The 27,953-nt window shown below is 39.5% G+C and overlaps 1 protein-coding gene across 10 annotated transcripts in view; it reads right to left on the reverse strand.

Annotated features, from left to right (window-relative positions):
- Positions 1-27,953, reverse strand: part of pparg (peroxisome proliferator-activated receptor gamma) — a 202,766-nt gene that overhangs the window by 119,197 nt on the left and 55,616 nt on the right. For 7 of the 10 annotated variants that reach the window (XM_069939855.1, XM_069939847.1, XM_069939851.1 and 4 more), the window contains exon 2: positions 6,743-6,787. The exons of 1 other annotated variant lie outside the window; for it this stretch is intronic. The gene's annotated coding sequence lies outside the window, so the exon portion shown is untranslated. Of the gene's footprint in view, positions 1-6,742; positions 6,788-9,681; positions 9,780-27,953 lie in introns of all 10 variants that reach the window. 2 more of the 10 variants (XM_069939848.1, XM_069939850.1) reach the window with 1 other exon arrangement.

Genomic DNA, 27,953 nt, shown 5'->3' on the forward strand with positions numbered 1-27,953 from the left:
TTGCTTAATATTTATGCACCTAATGTGGATGATGAGTGTTTTATTTCGGATGCTTTTTTGTTATTAAATCAAGCTAATGAAAATATTTTAGTTGGGGGAGATTTTAATTGTGTCTTGGATCCTTTGTTGGACAGATCCCAAAAAAATATAAAGAAATCAAAGATGGCAATACAAATTGAGGCCTTGATGAAGGAATTAAATTTAGTGGATATTTGGAGAAGGGTTAATCCTCAGAGAAGGATTTTTCTTTTTATTAGTCTCGACATGATTAATTTTCTAGAATAGATGTTTTTTTTAGCATCAGCACATTTACAAGGAAGAGTATCACAGGCAGAATATAAAAGCAGGATTATATCAGATCATTCTTTCTTTTTTTCTTATGGAAGTTCAGAAGTGGTACGTCCATCTTATAGATGGAGATTTAACACAATGTTGTTGAATAAACCAGAGTTTGTTATTTTTGTTAAAGAACAGATTACTTTTTTCTTGTCTGAAAATGCCAATTCAGTAAAAAGTCATTTTTTGTTATGGGATGCATTAAAAGCTTATTTAAGAGGACAGATTATTAATTACACCACTAAAGTTAAGAAACAGTATATAGTTGAAAGCTTTGAACTAGAAAAGCAAATTGATGAATTGGAGAAGGAATTTCAGAAGGAAGTGACTGAAGATAAAAAAGTGGCTTTGGCTAATTTGAAATTGCATTATAATACGTTGCAGACTTATCAATTTGAATGTTAATTAATTGATCTAAGCAGCGATATTATGAGTTGGGTGAGAGGGCACAAAGTAATTGCATGGCAGTTCAAGAAGGAACAGGTTTCACGGATTATTAATGCTGTAAAAAAGAATTCAACAGTAACCTATAAACTTCAGGAAATTAATGACCAGTTCTATTCATTTTATAAAAAATTATATACTTCTGAGGGGAAACCGGACAATGGTTCTATTGATTCTTATTTATCTAAGTTAACGTTATCAGCATTAGAAGAGGAGAATGCTATGGATCTGGAAGCTCCGAATTAGAGATGTTGGAAATGCCCAATGGGAAGTCACCGGGTGATGATGGGTTTTCAGTGGCATTTTATAAAACTTTTTATGAAAATTTATCTTTGGCGTTTGGGGAAGTATTACAACAAGTGACTGAACAGCATGAGTTACCAGAATCTTGCTCTAGTGCTTTAATTACTGTAATCCTGAAAAAAGATAGAGACCCGTCGAAAGTGTCTTTGTATAGACCCATTTCTATATTGAATGTTGATTATAAAATAATAGCAAAAATGTTAGCAAATCGACTTGCTGAGTATTTACCCAAATTGATACACGTTGATCAAACAGGTTTTATTAAAAATAGAAAAGCTTCAGATAATATTCTTCGATTGATTAGTTTGGTCAATGCATATCGACAGCAGCCCAACCACCCAATGGTGGTTGTGCTTGATGCGGAAAAAGCCTTTGATAGGGTTGAATGGGAATTTTTATTTCAAGTATTGGAGAAGTTTAAATTTGGCCCTTTTTTTAATTGGTTGAGTTAAAGCTTCATATGCTAGGGTGGTGACAAATGGTCAAGTTTAAATTGACACGTTCAACTCGACAAGGCTGTCCATTGTCACCAGCCCTGTTTGCATTGGCTGTTGAACCGTTAGCTCAAACAATAAGGCAGAATGAACAGATAAGAGGGATGAGAGTTATGGATGAAGAGTACAAGATTAATTTGTTTGCAGATGATGTTTTGATATATTTAACAAACTCAGAACAATCATTGCCACATTTACGGGAATGTTTATTACAATATGGAACATTATCTGGATATAAAGTTAACTGGAATAAAAGTGAAATTTTACCAGTCGGAGAAGGAGATTATTCAAAGTATAAAAATATTATAAAATTGAAATGGTTTGATAAAATTAAATATTTAGGAATAATTGTAAATACTGAGTATCAATCTTTATATAAGAAATTATGTTCCATTACTAAAAAATATTAAAGCAGATCTAATGAAGTGGAAAGATCTTCTGTTAACTTTAATTAGTTGAGTTAATTGTATCAAGATGAATATTTTTCCTAAAATTCAATATTTATTTCAATCAATACCGTCTTCTCTTTCAAAGAGTTTCTTTCAAGATTTAAATAAAGTTACGAGAGAATTTTTACGGAAAGGTAAACTACCACGGGTAGCATTAAATAAACTTACTTGGAAGTATGCATTAGGTGGGCTTCAATGACCTCATTTTCAAAATTATTATGAAGCAGCCCAGTTAAAATTTATAAGTAGATTGATGGATTTGGACCAGTCCCCAAGTTGGGCTAAAGTTGAGATGGCCTGTATTCCTAAAGTTGAGGTGTATCAATTTATATTTTGATGGAATGTAAATTTGTTGAGGGAATAATAATATGCTGATATTAAAACAGTTATTAAAATTATGGATTTAAAAAAATAAGATTTTAGGATCAAAAGGTAAATTATCAATTTTAACTCCATTATATAATAATCAGCTTATTTCTTTTTCAATGTTTAATAGTCATTTAAAGAGTTGGGATTTTAAGGGTATAAAAACATTACAGGATTGTTTTGTCGGTCAGTTTCTTTCTTTCAATCAATTGAAAGAGCGTTTTGATATTGCTGAAAATTCTTTATTTGTTTATTATCAACTTCGATCTTTGGTGAAAAATATGTATGGTAGTGAGATGATTTTACCTGCATTGACGGAATTCGAGTCTTTGATTTCTTCTATATCAAAAGGGGTTATATTTCTGTTAAATGTATCAAGGATTACAAGACAATATGGATAAGTCGGAATGGGAGAAATGGGAGAATGATTTAGCTTTTGTTTTTCCTGAATACTACTGGCCAGTTTTGTGTCATGATAGTGTTACAAAATTGACAAATGTACGGTATGGAATAGTTAATTATAATTTTCAACATCAATTGTATTTAACACCAGAGAAATTGAAAAAATATGGTTTCAGTAATTCGGATTCTTGTTTTAGATGTGGTGTATGTACTGGAACTTTTTTTTTTATATACACGCTGTTTGGTCTTGTGTGCATGTACAACCATTCTGGGATGAAATCAAGTTAATTTTGGAAAAATTATATAATTTTAAGTTACCATAGATCCATCTTTTTTTTTAATGGGTTATATGATTCCTTTAAGGGGATTAGGGTAGGATAAATTTCAAATTGCATTTATATATTTAGCATTGTCTGTAGCTCGAAAATGTGTAGCAAGCACATGGAAAGATAATATGGTGATTAATATAATGCGATGGCATAATGAATTAAAAGCTTGTATTGTTATGGAAAAAAATTACATATAATTTACATGACAATTATTCTTTTTTTGTTAATAAGTGGTTACCATATTTGCAATATATGCATTTAGATATATTTTGATTTATTATATACTTTTAATTTCTGTTTCTATATTTTTAGCTCTCCTCAAAAGAGTTGGTTGATGGGGTGGGAGGGGGATGGGGACTTAATTTTTTTTTAATTGTCATGTTTTTAAAAAAATATATACATAAAATTTTCTTTATAGAATGTACTTTGTATTACTATTAATGATTCTTCAAATAAATAGTTAAAAAAAGGAAAATATCTTGCCACCAAGGGTGCAGTGTTGCCAGAGCGCTTACCGGTATCTTCCTCCACAGGACATCCTCCTTCCTTGTCCTAACATTCACTTTTAATTCTACAACGCCAAATACAACATGGCAGCCACCAAGGCCAGGCCTCGCGAGTCCTCTGTCACCATTTTCGGTAAGGTCTGGCACCTAAAAATTGCGCACTGCACCCTTTCTTGCCACCACTTTGAAATTCCACTCTAATTTCGATACATGGATTGTACAGGTTTAGAGGGATATGGGCTGAATGCAGGTGAATTGAACTAGCTTTGGTAGACAACTTGGCCAGCATGGATAATTTAGTCTGAAGGGCCTTTCTTTGCTGTAAAACTCAATGATGCTATGGAATACTGGTTACAGTTTTAATTCACCTTTTATTCAAATGAGATTTCAGGAGGAGATTCCTTAAGTTGATCATAAGATCAAGGGGCCATCTTAATCAAGTTTAATCAATACTCGTTAGAGTTTAAATAATTAAGAGATTAAATAATTTTTTGCATCAGTATTTACTCAGGAAACTGGCAGAATGCAGAAGGAAGGACGGGAAACAAACAGAAGTGTCATGGACATATGGAGATTAAGGAGAAGGTGCTTTCTACCTTACAGCAAATAAAGGTAGATAAATCCTCCAGATATGATGTTCCCTCGGATCTTGAGTGAGACTAGTGCAGAAATTGCAGGGGCCCTGGCAAATATATTCAAAATGTCATTAGCCACAGGTGAGGTGCCCACAGATTGGAGGGTAGCTAATGTTGTCCCATTGTTTAAAAAAGCTCCAAAAATAAACTAGATAATTATAAGCTGATGTGCCTGAAGTCAGTAGTAGGAAAATTATTGGAAGGAGTTCTGAGAGATAGGATATATAGGTATTTGAACAGTTATGGGGTGATTCAGGACTGTCAGCATGGGTTTGTGCGTGGTATACGTGTTTAACGAATATTGTAGTTTTTCCGAGAAAGTTACCAAGAAAGTAGATGAAGGAAAGGCTGTGGATGTTGTCTACATGGACTTTAGTAAAGCCTTTGACAAGGATCCACATGAGAGGTTAGTTCAAAAGGTTAAAATACTAGGTACCCATGAAGATGCTGCAAACTGGATTTGAAATTGGCTGTGAGGGAGAAAACAGAGAATGGTAGTGGATGGTTGCTTCTCAGACTGGAGGCTTGTGCCTCAGGGATCTATATTGGGACCAATGCTGTTTGTTATCTATATCAATGATCTGGGTGATAACGTGTAAATTGGATCAGCACGTTTGCTGATGACACAAAGATAGGAGGTGTTGTGGAATGCGAGGAAGATTTTCAAAGCTTGCTGAGGGATCTGGATAAACTGGGAGGATGGGCCAAAAAATGGCACATGGAGTTTAATGCAGGCAAGTATGAAGTATTGCATTTTCACAAGGCAAACCAAGGTAAAACATACACAGCAAATTGTAGGGCACTGAGGTGTGTGGAGGAGCAAAGAGATCTGGGAATACAGATATATTGTTCCCTGTAGGTAGTGATGCAGGTGGTCAGGGTTATAAAGAAAGCTTTTGGCATCTTAACCTTTATAAGTCAAAGTATTGAGTGTTAAAGTTGTTTAAGACATTGGAGGTGTCAAATTTAAAATGTTGTGTGCAGTTCTGGTCACCTAACTACAGGAAGGATATCAGTAAGATTGAAAGATTGCAGAGAAGATTTACTAGGATGTTGCTGGGCCTTTAGGAATTGAGTTTCAGGTTAGGATTTTATTCATTGGAGCGAAGAAGAATGAGGGGAGATTCGATAGAGGTTTACAAGATTATGAGAGCTATAGACAGAATGGATGTGAGTAGACTTTTTCCACTTAGATTGGGGGAAGATAAATACAAGAGTTCAGAGTTTTAAACTGAAAGGGGAAAGGTTAGGGGGAATATTAGGGGAAAGTTCTTCACTTTGAGAGTGGTGGGAGTGTGGAATGAGCTGCCATCTGATGTTGTGAATGTAGGCTCAATCTTGTGTTTGAAGAATAAATTGAATAGATACATAGATGGGAGAGGTCTGGAGGGTTATAAAATGGGAGCAGGTCAATGGGACTAGCAGAATAATGGTTGGCACAAACTAGAAGGGTCGGATGTCCTGTTTTCAGTGCTGTAGTGGTCTATGGTTCTATGGAAAGTACAAGATTCTGACGGGTTCTAATGGACAGTAATTGACCCGAAACATTAACTGCGTTTCTCTTGTCACAGGAACTGCTGATATTTATGCATTTCCTACTTTGATAGAAGATTCAGAGAAAACTTGACAGGGTATGTGCCAAGTGGAAATTTCTTTCTATGGAAGAAATGTAGAGCCAAGAGGCAAGGATTTAATTTCAAGAGTCACCACCGAAGAGAAGGGTGATGAGAAATTTCTTTGCTCAGAAGGTTAAGAATTTTTGTAATACTCTAAACTAGCAAGCTGTGAAGCTGTATCCATGTAATTCTTACACCCATGTTAGAAGGACTGCAGCGCATCATTCGGATACCCAATAATCATAAAATCCCACAAAAATTCTGTCAGGAACAGCTGGCATAAAAAACGAGCTCAGTCTGTTGGCTGGGATGATGTAATCAGTTGCCAACATAACTTAACCAAATATTAAATAAAGTCATTTGTACTTTTAATTAAAAGAACATTTTCGAAGATATTGGCAAATTGCAAAGGAAGGTTCTTTGAAATTGTGGGATTATCTTAACTATTACTGATAGTAGTAAAATGGGTGATAGTGAATCCACTGCATTCTTCATATCAACCCCATTTTGTTTCCGATAAAGTTAGTAGCCAGACATTAATAGGTTTGCATAGAGTACAGCAATGCCAAAAATTGCTGAACGATTAACTGCCTTCTTTGACTTAGTAGCCTATGTTTTAAAAAAAATCTTTCAATCAGTTCAGATATGCATTTTGTATTAGTTGATCTGAAATTGCTGGCAAACCATTTATAATTCTTTACATGCAAAAAACTGATGATCGATTATTTTAATCTAATACATTCATCACATATTGAAATAATCATGGAAAATAACCAGCTTTTCACATTGGAAGCAAGAATATTACAGAACATGAAGTGTAAGATTTACATGAAAACCACCCCAGGGAAAAACAGGAACTTACCTATTCAATTGGCAAAATAGCAATGATGGTTTTCAGGGAGCTGACCTGGATGCAAGCACAAAAGACAATAAAAGGCTTGAGAGCAAATCTTTGCTTTAGAGTGTCAACTGATAAAAATCAATGCAGAATAAATCCAAAGTAGGTGAAACTTGTCACATTTTGGAGAATAATTATCCACAATACTTTTAAAGTTCTCAGCAGCTATGATCATTACTGAAGATTGCATTTTCACCAGTCTGATGCATTAGAGTTCTTTGACACCTGAAAGAACATGATTATGCCAAGAATCCATGTTAAAAATAGGATGACTCAGCATAAATTTACTCTCCTTTCCTAACTAAGTCAATGATTAAACCATGTCACAAACCTATTTGATTTTGTCTTCCACTGGCATTTTATTAGCTCTGAGCATTGAATTCTGTAGATGAATAATTAAAAAAAATCATATTGCTTTTTACCACCTGATCAAAACCTATGAATGCTCACTCACACAAATTCTTCTTCTTCTTTGAGATTTTAATGGACTTGCTTCCAATCTGGTTTTTGAGGGTTTTGAGTCCAATGTGAGAATCAGATCAAAACTCAATACACAGTGCTCTCCACTTCAGTGATACCAAAAACCAAGGCGTCCAGAAATTTATGACTGGAACAATAAATGGAATGCTTTACACAAGTATATTGAAACAGAAGCTTGATTTCACTATTGCCTTTAGATTTCCAATTGCTCTATAGATGATAGCTTAGCTTTGCTTCTCGATACCCCTATAAGTAAATCCATGGTTTTTTTTAGGGTTACATTTTGATTTCAGAAGAATGAAAATTTCTGTGGCTCCTGGATTGAATTTTTACTTTATCATGACACATATACAATAAACAAGACTCTCAACTTATAATAATTTTATTTAGTTTCACTCATTTGATTTAAGCCGATCTTTGCCAGCTAAAAAAATAATTTCCAATCAACAGAGGTTTCCCTTTCCTCTATTGACGACATTTACCAGGAGCGTTGCTTAAATGGGACTTAGAATTATAGAGGATCCCTTTCCATCCAGCACACAATATCTTTGAACCACTACCATCAAGGAGGTTGTACAGCAGCAACAAAATCAGGACTGTCATTCTGGGAAATTGCTTCTTCCCACAAGCTATGAGATTGGTGAAAAGTATCCTGTACTTATGGGAATTGCTAAATGCCGGATAAGTGCATTTTCCAGTTGCTTAGGACTTACTCTTACAATGCCCAACTCATACACCTGCATTAAGAATAAACAGTTTAAAGGACAAAAATACTATACTGTATTTATACTAAACAAACTTCACTTTCATGAATACATAAACTTTAAAGTATTTTACTTTATTTTCAGTCACATTCTTTGAAAACATTAAACCTCTGCATGTGCAGGTTTCTCCCCTTCTATGGAGCCACCCAAAATACAAACAATAACATTATAGATAATTAAACCCCCCCCCCCACCCAAAATTTAAAGATTAAGCCACTGTCCAGGGTTACTCTTACTAAGCAGGGATAAAAAGACACTAAGGGAGTCACCCCAATGGCGAGTGGCATCAACCAGCTTTTCATCCTTGGCAACGCTATTGCCAACTCACACAACTTTATTCAAACAGCATTACAAGCAAAGCACAACCAAGACACACTGCGGGCTGAATATTTGCTCTCGTTGTCACCAAACTTCACGCTACTTCAAAGAGCATTTACAATTTTAAACTTACATATTTTTCACGTGTTATTTTATTCTTATTTATTTATTTTCTTCAATTTTTTTTGGCCAGTTGCTTGAGGCTACTGGTTCCTTGACTTCCAGATACCAGGGGTTTTACATATATATTTATCTGTATTTTAAATTACATCTTTATGTTTACATGTGATTATTATCTGTTGTTTATTGTCCAATTGCGTGCACCATGGTCTAGATAAAGGCTGTTTCGTCTAGTTGTATACGAGTTCAGATGATAAACTTGAACGTGACTTGAAATATCATTAGCTTAATAATATTTATATTTATAAATTTTTGAAAATGAAACACAAGCCAAGTTGCAAGTGAACAAGGCTGATATACATTTAAGATATAGGTTTTAATAATAATGTTCCAACAGTATTTACAAGGAAAACATTTAATGCAAACTTATTACTGATTCATTAGTGAGGTAGTACACTTAAACTATTTACAGTATATGTTGGGACTCCAAGCTGACAGACTGTCCGTGTCATGGTTATACGGTTGCAGAGCCGACACAGCACATGGACTATAGACTATGTTCACTTTAAAGTTATAATAAGACAGGAACTGAGCAGTATATCAGTGAAGTGAACATTACTGGGATTTTGTGATCAACATCTAGTTGGTTAGAGTCTTCCTGACCTGGTTGTAGGTTTTGGTGTTCAATCAACTTTTGGACTGCTTGAACTCAAAGAAGATTTTGTTCCTTTGTCAGACTTACTTGGATATGGTGCAACTGTGACATAGTTTCAGTTCCTGGACTGTAAACTAGTCAAATACTAATCATCCTTTCAAGGTCTTTTCATAGATCCTTTACAACACTGACTCAAAACCATCTGTGATTTCAGACACAGTTACATTAAGTCTTCATCAACCACATTAAACCAATGGACCTCACAAGTTGCTAAGATGAGCAGTACAATTTATGGAACTTAATCATAATAAATGGAAGGTGACAAATTTTGAGAGGCTAGGATAGACATAATTGTAGGGCCCAAAGGTATATTGAGGAAAAGGGATATCCTGAAGGTTCAGTGCAGGTGTATAAGGTGGTGAAACAGTGTGCAGAATATGGCATCAGGCAGCTATGGGGATTGGTAGATGCCGGATAAGTGAATTTTCCAGTTGCTTAAAATTGTGTGTTGCTTGATTGGTTAAATAATAACAAGGCACATCAATTTTAAATTTCACCATTTTTACCTATTTATTTTCTGCAATATTTTTGCTGGTTACTTGAGGTTACCAGTTGCTTGAATTCCAGATCCAGAGGTTTTACTGTACAACCTCATTAGCTCCAGCTGGAGAATACAAGAGCAAGGAAGTTAATGTACAATTTTATGAGATGTTATTTAAGCTACACTGTGTACACTATGCAGCTCTGGCAACCACACTCAATGAAGGATGCGACTGTACTAAAGAGAGTGCAGAGGAGATTCACCAGGATGCTGCTTGGGATGGAGGTTTTCATTTCTGAGAAAATACTGGAAAGACTAGTTTGTTTGAGCAGAGGTGGTGAGGTAGGTTCAAATTGAGGTTTTACAAAATTACAAAGGGTATAGATGATAAATAGTAAGAAACCTTTCCCCATAGTAGAGGCCTGTAAAACTAGAGAGCAAAGGGTTAAGGCAATGGGTAGAAGATGTGGGGAAATTTGAGGACTTTTTTTCCCTGAGAGAATGATTGGAATTTGGAAGGCAACCTCCGATGTGGTGGTGGAGGCAGACTCTCGTGATATTTATATAGGAATCACCAAGGCTTAGAAAAGTATGGTTGAAAAAAAAAACTCTTTCTTGATGAAAGCTCTTTACCATTAAAGTTGCCTGTTTTCATAATTCACTACAATGATGAGTAATGAACTTGCTAACCTGCGTTGTATTCCATTTGACCTAATGCCCTTAAAACCTCACCAGGGTAAGCTTTCAGTACAATGGTACTTTCCATTTGTTCTATCTGACTCATTATAAAACAAAGTGTGGCAGCAATTTGCATGCTGCCCATTAATAACATGTTTGCGTGTTTCACATTTATGTTTGCTGCTATTACTGTATGGCTTGGATACCATACAATTCGAGTTCCTCATCATGTGAAATTGTTACATCTCTCTATTGACCTGCATCAATCACCCATAGATGGTGAAATTCCCAAGCATTCTTGCCTGCCATTTTCAATTTTATATGCAAGTTCAAATGTCGAGCTTTATTTGCTCAACAACTTTGATCTATTGCTCACACCAACCTAATATGCAAGGCACAGTCTGAAAATAGACCAACCTTTCGAAGAAAGGTTAAATTCTAATTAATGAGACTGGATTGTTATATTAAATATTTCCCCATTTTAACTTCATTTTCAGATATTCTATATGGCTTCTCCTTTAGGATAATCTTCCAGTTTCTACAATAGTAGCTCGAGTTCTTGGCCTATGAACCACGGACATGAATCCAATCACGTCAGAATCAGAAGTGATTCTGCTTGTTCAACATCATTGACAAGGTAGAAGGAAGGCCAGGTTTTGCGCGTCCTGACCTCAACCATGATGTTTTCATTCTGAAGCCATTCGTGAGGTGGGCCAACCCACCTCGTGACGCTGGTGCGCAACTTGTATGATCTTGTGAACCTCAAATGCAAATGTAAATCATTTAGAGCAAATGACTGCTGATACGCTGCTGCAGATCCAGCTGCGCTGGGTGGGTCACGTCTCCAGAATGGAGGACCATCGCCTTCCCAAGATTGTGTTGTATGGCGAGCTCTCCACTGGCCACCGTGACAGAGGTGCACCAAAGAAAAGGTACAAGGACTGCCTAAAGAAATTTCTTGGTGCCTGCCACATTGACCACCGCCAGTGGGCTGATCTCGCCTCAAACGGTGCATCTTGGCGCCTCACAGTTTGGCGGGCAGCAACCTCCTTTGAAGAAGACTGCAGAGCCCACCTCACTGACAAAAGGCAAAGGAGGAAAAACCCAACACCAACCAACCAATTTTCCCCTGCAACCGCTGCAACCGTGTCTGCCTGTCCCGCATCGGACTTGTCAGCCACAAACGAGCCTGCAGCTGACGTGGACATTTACCCCCTCCATAAATCTTCGTCCGCAAAGCCAAGCCAAAGAAGAACATTTCCATTGCATAGGCCTGCTCGAGAGTAGCCCAGCAATTGCAACTCCAATTGTACATTCATTGATATATTCTATCACAGGTTGTCATTCCATCTGCCTGACCACAGTATAAATGTTTCACATGAAGTATGTCAAGGAGTTAATTGATCAGCTTTGTTAATCCCATCAGTTTCAGTTCCACTGTAATCCTCAGCATTGGTGACCTATAAGGCTGTGGCTACTATACTCCCTATGCATTCATGACTATGTGGCTATATCCTGCTCTAACTCCATTTACAAGTTCGCAGATATCACCATTGTATTACGCCAGATCTCAAACAATGATGACACACAGATCAAGAGAATTTAGGAGCACGGTATCAGGAAATGAAAGAGCTCGTCATGAACGGCCTCATCAATAGCACTGAACTGACGTTGATCGAGAACTTTTTAAGTTTCCAGGTGTAAATAATACAAATTTATTCTGGTCTAACCACATTGATGCTACTGCCAAGAAAATACACCAATGACTCTAGTTTCTCAGAAGTCTAAGGAATTTCAGCATGTCCCCCATGTCTTTTACCAACTTAGAAATCATCTTGTCCAGATATGTCACAGCTCGGTAGGGTAATTGCCCTGCCAAAGACAGCAAGATGTGGTAAACTTGTAAATGCCGCTCAGGCCGTCATGCACAGCTGACGCCCCACAGTTCACTCTGTCTACACTTCCTGCTGCCTTAGAAAAGCAACAACATAATAAAGGATCCGTCCCACCCCAGTCATAATCTCCTTTTCACCCTTTCATCAGGTAGAAGATACACGTTTGAAAAGATCATCTAATAGATTCAAGGACAGTGTCTTTCCTGCCGTTATCTTATTCCAATACAGATTTCCAATACCCACGAGATAATCTCATTTTCAATAATTACGAATCTTTCAACCTTCCAACTACACTTATCTCAATAATACTACATTCTGCTCTTCTGTTTTATTTTGCACCATCTCCTGTACTTGAGTATGAATGGTCTTGCCTGGATAGCACACAAAACGAGACATTTCACTGAACCTCAGCAAATGTAACAATAATAAACAATTCAATTCCAAAATTCTTCACTGATGTTGCTAACTATTCCCCGTTTAGCATTGTGGGGAAAACATTGGTGATTTTCAGGGAGGAGACTGAGCAGTTCTGGGGTACAGATTGCATTGCTTCACATGAGAGAAAACAGTCATGCAGTCTGGCTGACACTCAACAGCAGTGGCAGAGGTGGAGCATCAGGAATAAAAAGATGTCATGGCATTTGTGCTCTATTGAGCTATGACAACTCTCCAGCTATGGCAGTCCCTCAGCAATCGCAATGATCTTGACGAGAACAGATTACTATTCTGCTGTAATATACTGCAGGCCTCTTTTCATATTATAACTGACTGTTAGGGATCCAGCTGCCTGACTTTGCAAGACAGTAAGCCAATTCTCCATGCGCCAGATTCTAAAGTAGTACCCAGATGCTGGACAGGATTTACTTGTGCTACACATGAATCACAGGTATTGTTCATGACTTGTCATATTACAGTTATTAAAGATAACTTGTCACATTGCAGTTCTTGAAATGCATCAAGAGCAAGGTCCAGAAGCTAATAGTTCTATTGCTTGCATTCCCAAATACAACACTTGAAGATGCATTTCACTGCACAGGTCATTGACTCTTGGCAACAGTTTTTGTGTCTGAGACTCAGCCACATCTCATTCCCTCCAGAGTTAGATTTTGGCTTTCAGTCTTGGAGTAATTTGAGCTCTTATAATCAATGAAGACACCAGTGAAGTGCTGAGTAGGTGCAATCTTCTAGATAGAAAGTTAAACAGAATTTTCCATCTAGTACCTCAAAATCAATCCCATGGTATTATTTTGAAAAGGATAGAAGTTATCCAGGAAGCCCCTGCCAATATTCAGCTCAAACAACATTATTAAAAACATTATCTGTCATTTGATATTTGTGGGAGCTTGTTGTACTCAAGTTGCCTGCTGTGTTTTTTTTCCATAACAAAATGATTATATTTCAGGAAGTAGTTTGGTGTCTGCAATGCTCTTGGGATATCAAAAAAGATGCTATATAAATACATTTCCTCTTTATTTTACATCCAAATTCTTGGGTACAATTAGGCAATAGTCAACATAGTCATCTGTTCCTCCCCCTTCTGGAGGACCCTTTGAAAATAGGAAGCATTCCCAACATTTTGCTCTCTTCCAAGTTCTCCAGGTGTCCAACAGCAGCCAAAAAGCTGAAGTCTGCTCTCTTGCATAGTTATGCTCTTTAGTGTTCTGCAAATCAGATTGAATCCTGAAGTGAATCCATCCTGTATATGCCTCTCCTTTAAGAGCTGCTGGCTAGCTTTAAACTATACAGGTAAACTTAGACTCATGATATTTTTACCCCATTGATATGTCTGGTTAATCAACTGCATGGCTAATGCTATCTGCCCATTGAAATCATTACACTTTTGATAAAAGCAATGGATTTTTGTTCATCATGTTCTGTGCCCTCAATATAAACTTTTGATATTTTCTAAGTTGAGCAACAGTTTCTTAATTTTCCAGCCAGAGAGACATTTAACTTGACATTTACTTAAAAGAGAGGGGAACAGATAATGATACTGACTAATGTTCTGAGCAAAGATCACTTCAAAGAAACATATCCATGTGCCTTATTCTACAATCTACAGTAATCTGATTAGTACATGTTGTAACATGCAAGGTCGAGGATAGGGTGAAACCATGGGCCTTGAGACATTGCATTATGTTCTTCAAAAGATAAAAGTAAATTTTGAGACTAAATAGATGTCTTTTTGTGGTATAACTGCACACAAGTATTATATAGATAATGGTGACTTGGCTCACTTGTTAAAATTAATGGCCTTACAGCTGTACAGACGTTAAAAAGAACTATTTTACTGCCAGTGACAGTCATCATTAAACTAAGGTTTCAAAATTAATTAGATGATGTGGGGCTAGTGGTTCCAGGTGACAACATCTGCTGGGCTCAATGTTGGTGACACAGATAATAAGTTTCAAACACTGAGCATGTCAGGGAGGGGGAAGAGCTACCTGGACATTGCATTTAGTGAGGCAGTCAAACCCACTGGATTAACTGCTTTAAGTTTGGTCTGCGGTCAGGGAGAAGAGGTTGTGACTGTGAGGAAGGTGGATAGGGAAATCCAAGTGGTAATTCTGGGGGAACCTTAACCCTTGAGCTTGTCCTCAAATATTGTTGTAATTGGTTATAGCATAGTCAGGGGAATACACAATTCTCTGTAGCCAGTATCAAGAGTACCTAAGCTGGATTGCCTACCTGGTGCCCCAGTTCGACACATCTCATTGGACCTCCAGAGGAATCTGGAGAGGGAGTGGAATGATTCTAGATGCTGTGGTCTACATGGGTAGGACAGGTAGAATAAAGAAATAAGTTCTGCAGAGGAAATCTGAGCACCTAGGAACTACATTAAAAAAGTAGGACCAAAAAGAGAGTAATCTCAGCATTGCTATTTGATCCACGTGCAGATTAGCATGGCTTAAAAGTTGGTGTGGGAGAAGTAGGATTGAATTTATGGGCCATTGGGGAAGAAGGGAACTGTCACAGGCTCCACCTGAACCATGCTATGACTGAGGTCCTGGCAATCGCATAACTAGCACTGTGGATAGGGCTTTAATCGAAATAGTAGGGGCATGAGTAAAATAGATTGTACAAGTAAGATCCATCTTATTCATGCCAACCAAGTGAGTCCCATTTGCCCATGTTCAGCCAAAATTCCACTCACCCTTTCCTATCTATGTACTTGTCTAAATGTATTTTGAACATCACAATTGTCCCTGCTTCTTCCACTTGCTCTAGTAGCTCGTTCCAGATACCCACCTCCCTATGTATGAAGAAGGAGCCCCTCAGATCCCTTTTGAATCTTTCCTCTCTCACCATAATCTTGCCCTCTGGTTTTAGATTCCCGAGCATAGAAAAAGGACCATGACTATTAACCTTTGCATACCCATCATATTTATAAACCTCTATAAGGTCCATCGTTTACCCTCCTACAACTCAGGAAGAGGTTACAACCTATCCAGCCCTCCTCAGTATACATCTAAAAGTCTATTTTACCTTCTTGTGTATCTTTTCTGCACCCTTTGCAAAGTGACCAAAGCTGTGCACAATACTTCAAGAATTGTCTCACCAACATATTCCACATGATATCCCTGTTCCTGTACTCAATGCCCCAACCAATGAACAAAACCCTTCTTGTCTATCTGCAATATCACTTTCATAGAATTATGTACCTATACCCCCAAATCTTTATTTTACCATGGAAATGTTACCCTTGTTTACCCTTCAAACACTTGTCTGAGTGAAATGTCCCACTTCCTCACATCATCTAGATCCTGTCATTATCTTAGATAGACATCTTCACTCTCTGCTATTACTCAATTGTGGTGTCATCCCCATACTTACTAACCACATCATCATCCAAGTTGTCAATATAGATGACAAACAACGGAGGACCCATCACCAATTCCTGTAGCACATGACTGCCAGAGGGCTCCAATCTGAGTTACAAACCTCCTCTACCACACTCGGTCTCCTTCCATCAAGCCAATTCTGTATCCAATTGGCTATACCACCCTGAATCCCATGCAATCTGACCTTCTGGACTAGCCTATCATGCAAGACCTTGTCAAAGGCCTTGCTAAAGATCATGTAGACAATGTCTGCTGCACTACGCTCAACAATATTCTTGGTTACCTCTTTAAATAACTCAAGCAAATTCGTGAGATAAGATTTCCCTTGCACAAAGCCATGCTGACTAACCCTAATCTGTCCTTACCTCTTCAAGAGCAGTTAGGTCAAGTCTCTCAGAATCCCTTCCAGAAATTTCCCATTGCCTGCTGTTCCCTGGCTTGTCTTTCAGCTTTTTTTTAAAGCTGATAAAGGCATAGCTTTATCCAACCTTCAGTCATCGGACACATCACCCATGCATAACGTTGATGCAAATTTAGAAAAAAAAAAGACTGACTATCGAATTATCCATGTTCCTCATAATTTTATTAAAAATTCTAAGGTCATCCCCTAGCCTCCATTACTCCAGTGAGAATAAATCTCTCCTTACAACTAAAGTTTCCCATTTCAGGCACCATCTGATAATTTTCTTCTGCATTCTTTTGAGTGCTACCACAATCTTTCTAGTGTGGTGACTAGAAATTCACACTATATTACACAAGAACACAAAAAAAACAGGTGGAAGAGAAGGCCATCTGGCCCTTCGAGCCTGTTCTGCCCTTCAATGGCTGATCTGATGATAGGCTCATCACCTACCTGCCTTTTCCCCACATACCTTAATTCCCCTACATTGTAAAAAAAAACTATCCAATTTTTTCTTAAATTTATTCATTGAGGTAGCCTCCACTGCTTCAATGGATAGCAAACTCCATAGATTCACCACCCTTGGGGGGGAAAAATACTTCTTCCTCATCTTCATCCTAAATCTACTACTCAGGATTTTGAGGCTCTGTCCCCTAGTTCTAGTCTCACCCACTAATGGGAACAACTTACCAATCTATATCTTATCTATGCCTTTTATAATTTTATGTTTACGTCCTTCCTGATGCTAATTACAACAGGACCTTGCGGAGCTGCATGATGTGGTCAGTAAACAAGAGACGTCCAGCCTGATGCACTACAAACTTTAGTTGGTGACTTTAGCCAGGCCTGAATCAAGAAAATCCTGCCCAACTACCACCAGTATGTAAACTGCTGCACCTGAAGTCCTACACTCAGGGTAAGGAAGGCCTACTGCTAAACTAGGGGAAGGAAAGCCTACCTTTCTTTCCGAGACGCATTTTGGCAATTCAGATCACCTGATGCGCTTCACACAGACAGAGCCTAAAAAGAGAGGTTCCAGAGATCAAGACCACTAGAAGCTGGTCGCAAAAGGTTGAGGAACAGTTATAGGACTTCTTTAAGTCAGCAGATTTGGCAGTGTTCAAGGATTCAGTTGAAGATCTTACACCATTGCTGTCAGACCCTTTATCAAACAGCTGTGGACGAGTGTGTCCTCACCAAATTTTTCAGGGTTTTCCCCAATCAAAAACCCTGGATGAACAATGAAATCCAGAATCTGCTGAGAGCCAGATCACAGGCATTCAAGTCCAGAGATCGAGATCACTATAGGACTAGGTATGACCTTAAGAAAGCCATCTCCCAGATGGAGTTTCTGGATGAAAATGGAAACAATGAAGGATACATACAGTTGTGCAAGGGGTCTAAATGACATAACCTACTACAAACCCAAATCTGGCGCAGTAGATGGCAATGCTTTAATCCCAGATGAATTCAATGCCTTATACACCCAATTTGACCACAAGATTAAGGAAGAACCACAAATGTGCATTCCCATGTCGCCTGATGATCTTCTCCTCTCTGTAATCCAGGATGACATGTGGGTTGCCTTCAGGAGAGTGAATCCAAGGAAAGCATCCAGATAGAGTACCTGGTTGAGTATTAAAAATCTGTGCTGACCAACTTGCCAATGTATTCACGGATATCTTCAACATCCCACTCTGGCGGGACATGGTACCTATCTGTTTCATATAGGTGCCTTTTGTACTGGTGCCCAAGAGGACTGTGGTAACCTGCCTAAAAGACTATCAACCCATAGCACTCATATCAGCAGTGATGAAATGTTTTGAATTAAAATAAAGTGTTTTGAAAGGCTGTTGTAGAAGCATATCAGCTTCTGTCTGAGCAGCGAAATGGATCCGTTCTAATTTGCCTATCATAGCAAAAGGTCTATGGCATATGGGTACCTCACTAGCTCTACACAAATCCATGGAACACCTGGACAGAAAAATGCATACATCAGGATGCTCTTTATCGACTACAGTTCAGCGTTTAATACCATCATCCCCTCAAAATTGATCTGCAAACTCCAAGACCTGGGACTCAACACCCCATTATGTATTTGAATCCTGGATTTCCTCACCTATTATCCACAATCAGTGAGGATTGGTAAGAAGATCTCCTCCACAATCTCCATCAATACAAGAGCACCACAGGGCTGTGCTCCATGCCCTCTGCTCTACTCACTTTCTACCTATGACTGTGTGGCTTGGAGTGACACCATTGAGAAGGTAGTAGGTTGTATAAAAAAGAGCGATGAGTCAGCATTCAGGAGGGAGATTGAAAATTTGTCTGATGCACTAACAACAGCCTTGCACTCAATGTAACCAAAACCAAGGAGTTGATTTTTGACTTCAGTAAGAAAGACCAAGGGTGTATAATCCAGTGATCACTGGCGGATGAGAGGTGGAGAGGGTCAGCAAATTTACGTTCTTGGGAGTCACTATCTTCGAGGATCTGTCCTGTACCCAACACACAATTGGTATAGTGAAGAAAGCACATCAGTGCCTCTTCTTCTTGAGGAGTTTATGGAGGTTTGGCATGACATCAGAAACCCTGGGATTTCTACAGATGTGTGATGGAAAGTGGGGTGACCGGCTGCATCAGAGTCTGTCATGGGGACATCAATGCCCCTGAGTGTAAAGATCTGCAAAAGGTAATGGACAGAGTCCAGGACATCATGGATAAAACCCTCCCCACCATCAAGATCATCTACAGGGAACGCTATCATTGGAGAGCAGCAGCAATCAAGGATCCACACCACCATTAAATCTGAATATTAATTTATAAGTTTCTATAAGATCCCCTTCTTATTCTCTTAAATTCAAGCAAGTATAGCCTAAGACGCTTCAATCTCTCCTCATAGGCCAACCCCTTCATCTCTGAAATCAACCTGGTAAACCTCAGCTGCATTGCCTCCAAAGCCAGTACATCCTTCCTCAAGTAAGATGACCAGAACTGTATGCAGTACTCCAGATGCAACTTCTTGTACAGTTGCAACATAACCTCCCTGGTCCTAAATTCAATCCCTCTAGCAATGAAAGCTAACATTCAATTTGCCTTCTTGATGTCCTGCTGCACCTGCAAACCAACCTTTCATGATTCATGCACAAGCACTCCCAAGTCCTTCCACACTGCAGCATACTACAATCACTTGCCATTTAAATAATAATGATCTTCCATTTTTCTTTCTAAAGTGGATAACTTCACATTTTCCAACATTGTACTCCATCTGCCAGATCCTTGCCCACTCATTTCTGAGGACTGTTCATATTCTCTGAACAATTTGCTTTGCCACTTAATTTAGTGTCATCAGTAAACTTAGATATATTACACTCTGTCCCCTCTTCCAAGTCATTAAAGTAAATCATGAACAGTTGTGGTCCCAGCACCGACATCTGTGGCACCCCGATCACCACTGCCAACCAGAAAAACACCCCTCTATCCCAATTCTGATTTCAATTGGTTAACCAATCCTCCATCCATGCCTATACATCACACCCATCTCTATGCATCCTTATCTTATGCGGCACCTTCTCCAATGCCTTCTTGAAATCTGAAAATGACTTGTTTGCGTCAAATGACTTTTAAGCACTTTCTAAATGTGGCCTCACCAATATTTTGTACAGTTGCAATATTATATTCAATATCCTTGCACAAAAAGACACTCCAGAATAGTACTGATGGAGAGCTGCACTGAAGAAATGGAAACTCATGGGCTTTATCAAATGCATGCAAGAAATCATAATATTATTTTGAAATTAACAAGGAAATTATTCTATGTCCTGATCAAAATATTAGGCAGATTATATGGTCAGTACAACATTGCTATTTCTGTAAATTTCCTACATACAAATTGTCTGCAATTTTTCCTACATATCTAGTAACTCCCTTTCAAAGGTATTTTTTTGGCTATAAAGTATTATGGAAAAGATGCAGAAGGTGCTATGTAATTACAAGGCTTTTCTTTAGATTTCATCAAAACCCTAGGATTCTTGGCCAAATATCATTAAGGTAAAGTATAATCAAAATAATCTACGACATTTGAGATTTTGGTTTAAATTCTGGGAAATAACTTTCCATCTTTATTCAATAAAAATCAAATTATTCTTTCCATCATTTGATTTTGCTTGCAGATGTTAGTCGTTATGCCACCTGGGAATTCACATCAGGAAATACAAGTTTTCAAGGACTTAATTCTGCAATTCTATGTGGAAATTGATCATCTAGCATTCAAATTGGTCTAACTTGTATTTTTACTACACATTTAATGCCAAAGCGCTAGGATTAATCTTTAGATTGTTCACAGCAAAATAACTTGCAATTTTACATGCCATCTCAAGTTATTTCAGTCTTGTTAAAATGTAAAGACGACTGAACAAATGTCACAATGGAATGACTCAGTTGGAAGCAATATTGTGGTTAAAATCAGCTGTCCTTCCATTGTGATATCTTACATCATAGAACTTACTGAAACAAGGAACTTATTAGTGCAGCTAAAATTAGTAACAATTACACATGCAATGGATATGTTTAAAGACAAATTAGTTCCTGAAGAGTGATGGAATGTCAACTGTAGATCAAGGTAAAACAAAAGTCTCCAGACACTGTGGTTGAATTAAAAACACAATGCTGGAGAAACTCAGCAGGTCAAACAGTACACTTTATGTGGTAAAGATAAAGAGACATAACCAACATTTTGGGCTTGAGTGTTTCATCAAGGTATGAAAATATGTAGGCAGTTGCATGAACAAAAAATAGGGGGGAGGGGGGAGCTACATTTTTTTCATACCTTGATGAAGGGCTCAAGCCTGAAATATTGGTTATGTGTCTTTACCTTTCTTTCCTTCATAGAGTACTGTGGTGTGTGTGTGTGTGTGTGTGTGTGTGTGTGTGTGTGTGTGTGTGTGTGTGTGTGTGTGTGTGTGTGTGTGTGTGTGTGTGGTGTTAACAATTATTCCACAAATGTCAGATCTGCTCAGAACTTTCAACATTATGTTTTAAATCGACATTTTCAGCGTTGGGAATATTTTGCTTTTGATGACCCTTTCTTCATTTGGTGTAAATTCATCCAATCATTAAATCATATTCCTCAGTTATTGGTTTTCATAATATCACCAGCTATCTCAACTTTCCAAATGTGATCTAAATCCTATGGAGTTGCAACTTAAGTGGATTTCTATACATCCATTTCTGTAGTTCTGAATCATTATTCAAAAGTACATTTCTTGACTAAGTAAGGGAACTTCAATGAAGATAGTTGTGTTTTTCTTTCCTAGTCAATATTGCTATTGAGAATTTTTTTTAAAAAATGTCAGGGAAACTGCCTTGAAGCTTTTTAAAAAAAAAATGAATCAGACCACCTCTGGTTCATTCACATCCAAGGAAATCACCAATGCTTAGGGACTGTAAAGAACACATATAAAAGATACATTTAAAGTCCAAGCATACTTTGTGATATGACCTTGATATAACGTTGACGCTAACATTGCAGTTAATTGGACAGATAAAGGATTTGCTGCTCACAGACAGCTCCCTTGGTTTCCAACCACCTATACTTGCAACATAAAGAAACAACAGACAACACTGGGATGAAGTTCCTGACACTTTGTGTACCTAAATATGTGTGGAGGTTCTTTTAACAAATTCTTAACTTAACAACTAGCCTAACCAAAAGGGTCTCCACTAAATGGAGAAGGAATGTAGGCATTACAAAATCACTATTTTCCCTGAAATGTGGTGGCATGTGGCATTCTCCATTAATTTCCTCTGCAAAATGCAATCCTTTTGTTGCTGGTTGGCAACTGTACCACTTTCCTCCTAAATTAAAACCACCATGGCAGCTGGACTATATTATAATATCAGTCATTTGTAGCTCACAGCACTGATTCAGCTAAGGAGAAGTATACAGGTATTTGTAATTAAAGGATCTGCTTTTAAATGAAGTGCCTGATGCCTGACTTTCTGTTTCCACTCCTCTTTCTTCTTTGGCTTTGCTTCGATGTTGGTGATGAAGTCGCTCCAATGAATGTTGAGGATGGAGCGGAGACAATGCAGGTGGAAGCGTTCTAGGAGCCGTAGGTGATGCCGGTAGAGGACCCATGATTCGGAGCTGAACAGGAGCGTGGGTATGACAACGGCTCTGTACATGCCAATCTTTGTGTGTTTCTTCAGGTGGTTGTTTTTCCAGACTCTTTTGTGTAGTCTTCCAAAGGCGCTATTTGCCTTGGCGAGTCTGTTGTCTATCTCTTTGTCGATCCTTGCATCAGATGAAATGGTGCAGCCGAGGTAGGTAAACTGGTTGTAGCCTCTCAATATACAAGCATACACAAATGATGCGAGTGGTGCTGGCAGCTTGCCATTTTTCAAATGAGGCTGCAAACTAGTTTTGAACATACCTCTAATTATCATCGAGTACATGTTGGAAACTGCAAATACTCTATTTTGCTAGTAGCTGCTTGAATAAAATAATCAACTGCTAAAACCAGGCACACCATAGTAAGTTTGCAAGTCAGCTGGTGGAGAAATTATCCAAGATCAAATCAGGAATGGTGAAGAATATAACAAGTTGGGATGGGTGAGGTGAATAAATGTGTCTTCGGTAAAGGGCATTATTTTGATTCTTGGAGCAAAAATGACTATTTTGTGGACCTCGTTTGAAAATGTCCCCATTGTTATCTTTAAACATCAGAGGTTAGTTCACTTGAAGTCTAATACAACTAGATAGATGGTGGGTGCTGCTGTCTATTAGTGTATGAATATTATCTAAGTTCAAAACATGAAATTGGACTTACCTTTTCATATCTAATCATCCTCAGCTTTGCTTGTAGTGGGCAGACAGCTCATGTATTCATGTCTTCTTGAGCATTGTGCAAGATAGGCATCAAACAGGAAACCAACATTTCCCATGTAAAATCAGTAAATTGTCACAGTCAAAATAGCAGTCCATATGCCATTCTGGCATTGTAGAAGTGGTCTAATATGTGCATGGCTTCTTTAATGTATATGCGACTACATTGTGACTATTGAATGCAGAATTCTACATTAGTAAAAGTAAATTTTGGTTTTATCTGCAAAGACTGCTTAGGGGTCTGAATAATAGAAAAGGGGACTGGTAAATGGACAGGCATTGCATCTGTCAGGAAGAGGAAGTAAGTAAACCAACAATCTAAATTCAGCTTTTTTAAGAAGGTACAATTCTGTTTTAATTTGATTAAATGCACAACACCAGCCCTGGCTTATAAGACCAAGGAACTTGCCCTCTTCACTCTGCTACCATTGGGAAAAAGGTACAGGAGTCTAAAGAGGAGCACTCAGCAGAACAACAACAGCTTCTTCCCCACTGCCATCAGATTCCTGTATTATGAACTCCCGTTTTTGTAAAATGAGATTATCACTGTAAGGGATAGTATAGACAGGAGGAACTGAATGGTCACAGTTAACATTTAACACAAGTGCCATCACAACACGAGTCACAGCCCAGAGACAATTCGATACATTGGAAGAACTGAGGGAAGGCTTGCAAAGACATTGTAATTTTGTAAGGGAGAACCATGCTGACAGCTGAAGAGAAAGCAGCTTTTTGAAGCAGCCTTGTGGCCAATCATTTTTGTGGAATTCAGAGCAAAGCATGACTGAGCCTTTTCGGTGGATTGACCTGTGTTGGGAGGGTCTTTTGGGAAGCAAAGGGATTCATTTTGATTGTGACTAACAGTTAAGGTCACTTGGAGAGACTGCTTCATTTTGAGTGTGACTAACAGTGAAGGTTACTTGGAGAGACCAGTGCCAGGGTCTTGGAAGCTTTGTGGAAGCTGCCCAGTTTGAGTCTTGCCCACAAAAGGACCAGGAGTGTTTTGACCACAGCTTGTGTGGATGGACATTTCTTCAAAGGCAACGCAAAGAGAATTTGAGAGTCTTTAGCAGCCACAATTGCAGTCTTCCCATCAGTTAATTCTGGAGAAGTCACGTGATGGAGTAGTGGCCGGTCAGGGAACTCCAGCCCTCTCCGGAAAAGTTTAAAAAAAACACACAAAACACAAAGGCATAAACATAAAAATTAAAACAAAGTGAAAGTAAAGGTGGGAAGAAAATGGCAGCGAAGAAAGAAAAGTCGAAAGCAACGGGAAGGAGAGAAGAAGAAAGAACGTCGGAAGAAGAAGGTGAAGGCCTTACCTGTCCGAGGAGGCCCGCCGCGGAGAGAGAAGCCCGCTCCCTAAGGTCAGTTGAAGTCCCGAGCTCGGGACTACAAAAATGGCTCGCGGAGCCAAGTAAAAGTGCGCAACCGCGCATGAAAAAAAAACACTGACGGGAGGGGGGACCAGCTGAGGAGTCGATCTCCACAGCTGAGAATGACAGCTACAACACAACAATAGGAAGAGAACATAGAAAACAACGAGAACAAGAGAGAAGAGAGTAAAAAGAAAACAAGGAAACCACAGATGACCAACCCAGAGGAAGAAGAACATAGAGAAATGGAAGAAGAAGGGAAAGGCAGGACAATGGATATATCTTTTTTTAAAGAATATATGGAATCAGTAAAAGAATGGCAATCACAAGAATTTAGTGAAATAAAAAGAAGAATTAAAAGTGCAGAAGAAAAAATGAATAGATTAGAGATGATCATGTCAGATATAGGAAAAAGAGTGGACAAGGTGGAAGAACGAGAAACAGCCGTAGAAATGGAAGTGGAGGACTTAAAAAAGAAATTAGAAGAATCTAATAAAAAAGTTAAAGAGACACAAGAGCTGTTAGCTCAGAAGACAGATATAATGGAAAATTATAATAGAAGAAACAATATAAAGATAGTGGAAGATGAAGAAGGCAAAAATATGAAAGAATTTATAAAAGAATGGATCCCCAGGGTCCTAGGAAGACCAGAATTACAGGAAGAAATGGAAATAGAAAGGGCACATAGAACATTAGCCCTAAAACCACAGCCACAACAAAAACCAAGATCCATTTTAGTAAAATTCTTAAGATATACAACAAGAGAAAATATATTGGAGAAAGCAATGAAGAAAATAAGAGAAGACAAAAAGCCACTCTAATACAAAGGTCAAAAAATTTTTTTCTATCCAGACATAAGTTTTGAACTCCTAAAGAAGAGAAAGGTGTTTAATACAGCAAAAGCGATCCTATGGAAAAAAGGATATAAATTTATGCTAAAGTACCCAGCGGTTCTTAAAATAGTTATTCCAGGGCAGCAAAACAGACTATTCTCGGATCCGGAGGAAGCACGAAAATTTGCAGAACTACAAAACAGGCAGAGAGATGAAGACATGTAACGAGAGTAAAAATGACCACGAACTATATGTGTGTGTGTGTGTGTGTGTGTGTGTGTGTGTGTGTGTGTGTGTGTGTGTGTGTGTGTGTGTGTGTGTGTGTGTGTGTGTGTGTGTGTGTGTGTGTGTGTGTGTGTGTGTGTGTGTGTACATGAGTGTATCGTATTTAAAGGAAAATATATAGAGTATAGATAAGAATTAATAAGGGAAAGAAAGGGAAGAGAGGAAGTAAGGAGGGAATTAAGAGAGTGACCCTTGTTATATATGTAAATTGAAATCTTTTCTGGGGGGGCCTGGATGGGAGCTTGTGTATGCCAGTGAACCTTGGAGGTTTGGCACCTGGTGCAGTTTCTGGCCAGTTCCGCCACCACTTTCTTAAGCCCGTGCCACACAAACTGCTTCGCGACCATTCGCACGGTCATCTTTACCGCGGGATGAGCGAGGTCATGTACCAGACTGAAGACTCTTGCTCTCCAGTGCGGTTGGATTACTGGACTCGGCGTACCTGTTGAAATGCCGCAAAGCAGCTTGTCTGGGCTGTTGAGTACTTGGACGTCCTTGAGTTCAAGGTCGTAGATGGCGGTTCGCAGGGCTTGCGTCTCTGCGTCGGTTCGCTGGGCCTGGGCTAGTTGTGTGTTGTCCAACTTGGAGGCGAGTGTGTTGATGGCTGGGCATGAGAGTGCCTCCACCACCACATTGTCCTTGCCTGCCCTGTGCCGGATGTCGGTAGTAAACTCCGACACATATGAGAGGTGGCACTGTTGTCTGGCAGTCCACAGGTCCTTGGCCATGGCCAGTGCCTGGGTGAGGGGCTTGTGGTCCATGAAGACTGTGAAAGGCCTGTCCTCCAGGAAGAAACGAAAATGGCAGATGGCCAAGTACAGCGCCACGAGCTCCCGGTAGAAGGCGCTATATTTGAGCTCTTGCGGTCACACCTGCTTGCTGAAAAAGGCCAGCGGGACCCCACCCCCCCCCCCCCCCCCGCCCCGACTGCTGTTGCTGAGGCATCCACGGAGAGTGCCGTGTGCACCTCTGGCTGGTGCTCGAGCAGCGTCGCGCTGGCAAAGGCTTCTTTCGTCGCCACGAAGATCTTGTCCACCACTTCCAGCCAGGATAAGGTTTTTTCTTATCAGCGTGAACAATTGGCGCATGGTGCAGGCAGCTCTGGGGATGAAACGATGGTAAAAGTTCACCATCCCCACAAACTCCTGCAGGCCTTTAAGGGTGGAGGGTTTGGGGAAATGTTGGACAGCTGCTACCTTCTCTGGCGCTGGGGCAGCCCCAGCCGCCGAAATGGTATGCCCTAGGAACTGGAGGGACTCCTTGCCGAACTGGCATTTGGTCGCGTTGACCGTAAGGCCGAAATCTGCCAGCTGGGGAAACAGGGAGTGGAGGTGGGCTTTGTGCTCCTCACGGTTGTGATTGGCAATCAGTATATCGTCCAGGGAGATGAACACAAAGTCCTTTCCCACTGCGTCCATGAGGCACTGGAATGTCTGGGCTGCATTCTTTAAGCCATGCGGAGGAACTCAGAGGCTGAAGGGGGTGATAATGGCCGTCTTACCCATGTTGCCTGGGTGCACCGGGATCTGATGATATCACTGCACGAGGTCCACTTTTGAGAAGACCTGTGTGCCTTGGAGGTTGGAGGAGAACTCCTGTATGTGCAGAACCGGATACCTGTCGGGAGCGTCCGTTCAACCAACGGTAGACCTCGGCAGGGCCTCCAGCCCCCAGACGATTTCAAGACCGTGTGGAGTGGTGATGCCCAGGCACTGTCCGAGCGTCAGATGATTCCCAGCTCCTGTAGTCTGGAAAACTCTCCTTCGCCTGCTGGAGCTTTTCGGGCAGCAGCCGTCTGGGCCTAGAGTGCAGCAGGGGGCCTTGTGTGGCGATGTGGTGGAAGACCCCATGCTGGGGCAAGCCATCATCGAAACGTGGCTCCAAGATGGCGGGGAACTTGTGGAGGATGTCGGAGAACTCATCCCTGGCGGCGGCTATGGCGGTATTTTCCGGCTTGCAGGCGTCTGCTGTGTCCAATCGTATGGAGTGGAACGTGCGAGCGTTGACCAATCTCTTGCCCTTCATTTTGACTGGTAGACTGTGAGCCCTCAGGAAGTCGGCCCCCAACAGCGCGGTGCCCACCGAGGCTAGCATGAATCTCC

The sequence above is a fragment of the Narcine bancroftii genome, chromosome 5 (assembly GCF_036971445.1).
Source record: "Narcine bancroftii isolate sNarBan1 chromosome 5, sNarBan1.hap1, whole genome shotgun sequence".
NCBI lineage: Eukaryota > Metazoa > Chordata > Chondrichthyes > Torpediniformes > Narcinidae > Narcine > Narcine bancroftii.